The sequence below is a fragment of the Suricata suricatta genome, chromosome 2 (assembly GCF_006229205.1).
Source record: "Suricata suricatta isolate VVHF042 chromosome 2, meerkat_22Aug2017_6uvM2_HiC, whole genome shotgun sequence".
Taxonomy (NCBI): Eukaryota; Metazoa; Chordata; class Mammalia; order Carnivora; family Herpestidae; genus Suricata; species Suricata suricatta.
Window position 1 is genome coordinate 82730487 of NC_043701.1, and position 7961 is coordinate 82738447.

The window sequence follows — 7961 nt, forward strand, 5'->3', positions numbered from 1 at the left end:
GTGGTGCTGGGAAAACTGGACAGGGACATGCAAAAAAATGAACCTGGACCACTTTCCTACACCATACACAAAATAAACTCAAAATGGAAGAAAGACCTAAACATAAGACAGGAAGACATCAAAATCCTAGAGGAGAAATAAGGCAAAGACCTCTTTGACCTCAACCACAGCAACTTCTTACTCAATACCTCTCCAGAGACAAGGGAAACAAAAGCAAAAATGAACTCTTGGGACCTCATCAAAATAAAAAATCTTTTGCACAGTGAAGGAAATAGCAAAACTAAAAGGCAATCAGCAGAACGGAGAAGAGATTTGCAAATGACATATCAGATAAAGGGTTAGTATCCAAAATCTATAAAGAACTCAACACCCAAAAAACAAATAATCCGGTGAAGAAATGGGCAAAAGAAATAGACACTTCTCTAAAGAAGACATCCTAATGGCCAACAGACACATGAAAAAAATGCTCAACATCACTTATCATCAGGGAAATACAAATCAAAACCATAATGAGATACCACCTCATACCTGTCAGAATGGCTAACATTAACAACTCAGGCAACAACAGATGTTGGTGAGGATGCGGAGGATTTGGAGAAAGAGGATCTCTTTTGCACTGCCTGTGGGAATGCAAACTGGAACAGCCACTCTGGATAACAGTATGGAGGTTCCTCAAAAAATAAAAAATAAAACTACCTTAATACCCACCAATTGCACTACTAGGTATTTATCTAAGGGATATAGGTGTGCTGTTTTGAAGGGGCACATGCAGTCTAATGTTTATAGCAGCACTATTGACAATAGCCATAATATATAGAGTCCCAATGTCCATTGATGGATGAATGGATAAAGAAGATGTGGTATACATTTACAATGGAATATTACTGGCAATAAAAATGAAATCTTGCCATTTGCAACTATGTGGATGGAACTAGAGGGTATTATGCTAAGTGAAATTAGAGAAAGACGAATAACATATGACTTCACTCATATGAGGACTTTAAAAGACAAAACAGATGAACGTAAGGGAAGGGAAGTAAAAATAATATAAAAACAGGGAGGGGGACAAAACATAAGAGTCTCTTAAATATAGACAACAAACAGAGTTGCTGGAGGAGTCGTGGGAGGGTGGATGGGCTAAATGGGTAAGAGGCATTAAGGAATCTATTCCTGAAATCATTGTGGCACTATATGCTAACTAACCTGGATGTAAATTAAAAATAAATCACAAAAAAAAAATTAAGAAAACAATCCCACTTACAACTGCACCAAAATGATAAAATATTTAAGAAAACCTAAGCAAAGAGTTGAAAGACCTGTACTATGAGAACTATAAAGTACTGATCACAGTAATTGAAGATGACACAAAGACATGCAAAGACATTCCATGTTCAGATTGGAATATTGTTAAAATGTCCATATGACCCAAAGCAAGCTATAAATTTAATGCAATCTTTATCAAGGTATCAATAGCATTTTTTTGTAGAACTAAAAAAATACTAAAATTTGTATGGTAACACAGAAGACCCCAAATAGCCAAAGCAATCTTGAAAAACAAAACCATACATATCACAATTTTAGACTTCAAGTTGTATTACATAGCTATAATCATCAAAACTGTATGGTACTGGCACAAAAATAGACACAGATCAGTGGAACAGAAAACCCAGAAAAAACCCCCTGATCATATGGTCAATTAATCTACAACAAAGGAGGAAAGAACATGCAGTGGGGAAAACATAGTCCCTTCAACAGTTGTTGGGGGAAACTGTACAGCTACATGCAGAAGACAAGCACGTGAAACTGGACTACTTTCTTACTCCATATACAACAATAAACAAAATGGATTAAAGACCTACGTGTAAGACCCGAAACCATAAAAATCCCTAAGGAGAGCAAAGGCAGTAATTTCTGACATTGGCTGTAGCAAAATTTTCCTAGATGTGTCTCTTGAGATAAGGGAAACAAAGGCAAAAACAAACAATTGACACTACAGTAAAGAAAAACAAACAAAAGCTTCTGCACAGTGAAGGGAATAACAAAACTAAAAGGCAGCTACTGAAGTGGGAGAAGATATTTGCAAATGAAATACCTGATAAAGGGCTAGTATCTAAGATGTATAAAGAACTGATAAAACTGAACACCCCCAAAATGAATAGTCCAATTGTAAAATGGGCAGAAGACATGAACAGACATTCCTCCAAAGAGGACATCAAGATGGCCAGCAGACACATGAAAAGATGCTTAATGTCACTCCTCATCAGGTAAATCAGAACTATAATGAGATATCATGATCTTATGATCGTGATACAGTAACCTCACTACTGGGTATTTACCACCACCCCCAATACAAAAACACGAATTCAAGGGGATACATGCACCCCTCTGTTTACTGCAGCACTGTTTACAGCAGCCAAACTGCAGCAGCCAAAGGGTCCATTGATGATGAACGGATAAAGAAGATGTAGTTGTTATACACACAGAGACAGGAGTATCACTCAGCCATAAAAAGGAATGAAATCTTGCCTCTTCCGACGACATAGATGGAGCTAGAGAGTGAGGAGGGATCACGGAGTTCGCTGACAAGTGGCAGCTCCTCACTCCCACCAGGTGGGATACGTGGGATATTCCTCAGGCCTCCTGGCTGCCCAAGAATAAAGCAAAGGTGAAAATCAAATGGTTAACTTAAATAGATCATGGCCCTGCAGGACCTAAGTTTCCATCACCCCTCCATCCTGCTGTGGGAAACAAAGCCAGAAAGAAATGGCAGGTAGAACTAAATTTCCTTACACTTGCAGCCCATTGGCAAATACTTGAGGCTTGCAGAGTAAAACATTTCTCCAGGACCGCCTACTGTTTTAATGCTAATGCTTTGCTAGGGGAAAAAACAACCCTAGCTAGACAATAGCTAGGCCTCCACTATCCTGTGAGTCTTCTTCAGCATATGAAAATCTCACTGGAAACTTGCCCTGGACTCCACCTCCTCCCAACTCCATAGTATAAAACCAGCCTCTCCTTGTGGTCCTGGGGCAGCTCTTCCTGTACTTCAATAACATCACTTTTTTGCACCAAAGACATCTTCAGGAATTCTTTCTTGGTCATTGGCTCCGGACTCCACAAGCCTGCTATCACCCCCAAACACCTCATCAGAGGGAACAATGTTATACAAGTAAGTCAAGGAAGACAAACACCGTATGATTTCACTCATATGTGGAATTTAAGAAAGAAAACAAAAGAGCAAAAGAAAAAAAAACCACAAAACAGACTTAACTGTGGAGAACAAATTGTTACTAGAGGGGAGGTGGGTGTGAAATGGGTAAAATAGGCGATAGGGATTAGAGAGGACACTTAGGATGAGCACTGGGTAATGTATATAGAGTTGTTGAAACACTATATTGTACGCCTGAAACTAATATGCTTACATGTTAACTACAATGACATATAAAAACTTAAAAAGCCACTCTGGCTTGGTTTGTGTACTGCCTAACTTTATGCTGATAATTTTTCTTACCTTTTTTCTTTCTTAATAATGATGTTCTCTGAGATTTCATCTTTAGGATTCTTTACACATCCATTGCTACAAATATTAGCTGTACTCTTAAATCTGTAACACCAACCTAAATCTCATTTTTGAACTCAAATCTGTGTTTGAAATTCTGTGTGGCACTTCCAACCCATTTAAAAAATGAACTTACTTTCAGGGAGCATGGGTGGCTCAGTAGGTTTAATGTTCAGCTCGGTTTCAGCTCAGGTCATGATCTCATGCTTCATGAGATCAAATTTCCACCCACCTCCTCTCTGACCTTCCCCTGCTCATGTGCTCTCTGTCTCAAAAATAAACATTTAAAAGAAAACAAACTTTCTTCCCTTATCAGTGAATGAACATTAGTAAGTAACGAGTTTACTACTTCAAAATTCTATAATTCAGCCTAGATTTCACCATTTCTCTAGTGGCCTCCTTTTCATTCTTCAGCAATTCTGACAGCTGGCACCATTTTCCTTGTCCTCCTTTAGCTAGCGAGCCACATGTTTGCAGAAACCAATTCTAGCACTATCTACCTTGTTAGCACCACTTACCCCACACTAGCAACACTGAGGATCTACCACACCCAATCTGCCTGCCCTGGCAGCTACTTCTCCAAAGCAGCTCCCCCCTCCCCCAGCCCCTGCCACACCCAGTGGGGACCCTCAGTAGGGAGCCATGTTCTCCCAGAGTGACTGCCATGCCGCCACACCTGACAGACAGCCCCTTTGGGGATAAGCACCGCTCTAACATGACTCCTGCTCCAGGGATGGGAGAGCTAGCCCCGCCAATCCGCACACGCAGCAAGTACAGCTGGACCTCTCACTGAGCTGTGCCAGGAGCTAGCCCTCCCCCCACCAGCAAGCCTGAAGTTGCTGCAGTTGAGCCCCTCAGTCAGCCATACCAGGGTAAGCCCTGCCCACAAGTACACCAGCAGCAGTCATAGCTTGGTACTAACAGCTGGGCTGCAGGCCAGCCTTATCCACTGGCCACCGACAGCAGCGTAGGCCCAGCCACAATAGGAAGGCACACACAGCCTCTACAGAGGACACCCCTGGGGTGCTTGGTTCTGGTGAACAGGGTGCGATTGCAATCCTGGACGTCACAGGATGGTTTCTACATAAGATGACTACTTTCAAGACCAAGAGATGTAGCTGATCTACCTAATATGTAGTGACAAACACAGAAAGTCAGACACAATGGCGATAAAGAGGAATGTAACCCAAACAAAATAACAAGACAAAACTCTAGAAAAAGAGCTAATGAAATGGAGATAAATCTACCTGATAAAGAGTTCAAAGTAATGGTCATAAAGATACTTAGTGAACTTAAGAGTAAGAGATGAATTTTATAAGAACTTCAACCAAGAGAACATATTAAAATGAATAAGTAAAAATACAATAACTGGGGCATCTGGGTGGCTCAGTCAATTACGCATCCAACTTCGGCTCGGGTCATGATCCCACAGCTTGTGAGTCTGAGCCCCGCTTTGGGCTCTGTGCTGACAGCTTAGAGCCTGGAGCCTGCTTCAGATTCTGTATCTCCCTCTCTTTCTGCCCCTCCCCTACTTACACTGTCTCTCTGTCTCTGTCTCTGTCTGTCTCTCTCAAAAGTAAATAAACATTAAACATTTTTTAAAAAATAAAAATACAATAACTGAAATAAAAAAGATGCTAGAGGTAATCAACCGCAAATTAGAGGATGAAGAATGGATCACTAATCTGTAAGACAGGATAGTGGAAGCTACCACACTGAGCAGCAAAATAATAAAGAAGTAAAATAACTAAATGACACATACATACATACAGACAGACAGACAGACAAATAAGGGTAGGTTAAGGAACCTCTACAATGGCTTTAAGTGTAATAATATTTGCATTACAGGCACTCCAGAACGAGGAGAGAGAGAGAAAGGGACAGAAAACTCATCTGAAGAAATAAGTAAAAAAAGTCAAAAAAGCTTCCCTAACCTGAGAAGGGATAGACATTTATGTCCACGAAGCCAAAAGAGTCCCAAGCTAGATAGGTCCATGGTGGTCCACATTAAGACATGTAACAATTAAACTGGCAAAATTAAAGATAAAGAGAGAATCTTAAAAGCAGCAAGAGAAAAGCCAACAGTTAAATACAAGGGGAACCCCATTTTTCAGCAGAAACTTTGCAGACTGGAAGGGAAGTGCTGAAAGAGAAAAATCTACAATCAAGAATACTCTACCCAGGAAGATTATCATTAAGAATTAAAGAAGAGGTAGAGTTTTCCAGGCAAGCAAAATTTTATGAAGTTTTCACCACCAAACTGGTTTTACAAGAAATGTTAAAGAACCCTCTTTAAGGGGAAAATGTTTTTTTTACTGTTTTATTTATTTTTGAGAGAGAGACAGTGTAAGCAGGGGAGGGTCAGAGAGAGAGAGGGAGACACAGCATCTGAAGCAGGCTCCAGGCTGTGAGGTAGCTGTCAGCACAGAGCCTGATGTGGGGCTCAAACCCATGAACCACGAGATCATGACCTGAGCTGAAGCCGGACGCTTAACCAACTGAGCCACCTAGGCACCTCTAAGGGGAACATAAAAGGCTGTAATGGGAAGGAAGAAAATTAAGAAAGGAAAAAATTTTTACTGTTAAAGTAGACCTACAGTAAATGTAGTAGATCAATCACTTATAAAGCTAGTCTGAAAGTTAACACACAAAAGTAGAAAAATCAATTTCATCTATAAAAATCAGGGAATATACAAAATAAAAAGATGTAATGCATGACATCATATGCATAAAAAGGAGAATGTGTCTCAGAATGTGTTCCAACACAAGCAGCCATCAACTCAATATGCACTGCTCTGCACATGGAAGGGCTTACATAAACTTCCTGAGAGCAGACTATAAACCTGTAATTGACACAAATAATAAGGAGAAAGGAAGCTAAGCATAACACTAAATAAAGTCATCAAATCACAAGGGAAGAAAGCAAAAGAAGAAGGGAAGGGGCAGCTCGCCCTCGCGGCCTCATGCAAGCAAGTCACCACTTCAGAGGAGACCGTATAAGGAATTCATTTTATTACCAGTGGCATTTCAAACATTTGTGAAATCTGAGAATCGTAACTGCAGTTCTGATTCATGGATCCTCAAAGAAAGTAGAGAAGACGACCAGTTTGAGATGTGGTGGTTTCAGCAAGGTCTCTGTTTCCTTCCTTCTGCCCTAGTAATTTGGACAGCTGCTGCTTTCATATTTTCGTACATTATTGCCATAACACTCCACTATGTTGACCCTGCTTTGCCTTATATCAGTGACACGGGTACCCTGCCTCCAGAAAAATGCTTGTTTGGGGCAATGTTAAATATCGCCGCAGTTTTATGCATTGCCACAATTTATGTTCGTTACAAACGCGTTCATGCTCTGAATCCTGAAGAGAATCGGATCATCAGAATAAACAAGGCTGGCCTTACACTTGGATTACTGAGTTGTTTTGGACTTTCTATTGTGGCAAACTTCCAGAAAACAGACTTTTTTGCTGTACACATATGTGGAGCTGTGCTCATCTTTGGTATGGGTTCGTTATATATGTTGGTTCAGACCGTCCTTTCCTACCAAATGCAGCCCAAAATTCATGGGAAACAAGTCTTCTGGATTAGGCTATTGCTGGTTATCTGGTGTGGATGGCAAATCTGGCACAAATGTAGACCAGAAACTCCATTGGAACCCCGAGGACAAAGGCTATGTGCTTCACATGATCATCACTGCGGCAGAATGGTCTATGTCATTCTCCTTCTTTGCTTTTTTCCTGACTTATGTCCGTGATTTTCAGAAAATTTCTTTACGAGTGGAAGCCAGTTTACAAGGATTAACCCTCTATGACACTGCTCCTTGCCCTGTTAACAATGAACGAACATGGTTACTTTCCAGAGATTTATGATGAAGGGATAAAACATTGCTGTGATGATTGTGATTCTCAGGGAGTGGGGAAAATGTTCGTGAAAGTTACTTAACCCTGCTCTGAAATTTTCAACCACTTAATCAAGGCTGACAGTGATGTTGATGAACACTGATAATCAAGAGAAATAAAGCCATTTGATAAGTTATTTTAAAGGATATCATCAAGAAGAGCATGGGAAAACATTTATGCCTATACTTTTTTTAATCTCAGAAAATAAAACCAAAGGACCACAACATTGTAGATTTTTTCTACTTTACTTAAGAGAGACAACCAGAAGTGCTCCAAGCAGCCTACAAAATCCAGCCTTTCATATTTTCTAAATCATTGTAAAGCATGTTTTGTTTGATACAAGACATTTTCCAGGACCCCAAATATTCAACATTGCTCAGCAGCTTCTTTAGAATTGGGTTTTGAAGAAATAGTTTTACCATATCAATACATTTCTTACAGTCTTTATAAAGTGTTTTTCTTCTGGAATCCACTAATTAAGGGGAACAGACCTGAATTTATTC

The 7961-nt window shown here is 40.1% G+C and overlaps 1 pseudogene; it reads left to right on the forward strand.

The window, feature by feature from the left end:
- The first annotated feature begins 6670 nt into the window (after positions 1–6670).
- On the forward strand, positions 6671–7551 carry LOC115306715 (annotated as a pseudogene).
- The last annotated feature ends 410 nt before the right edge of the window (positions 7552–7961 follow it).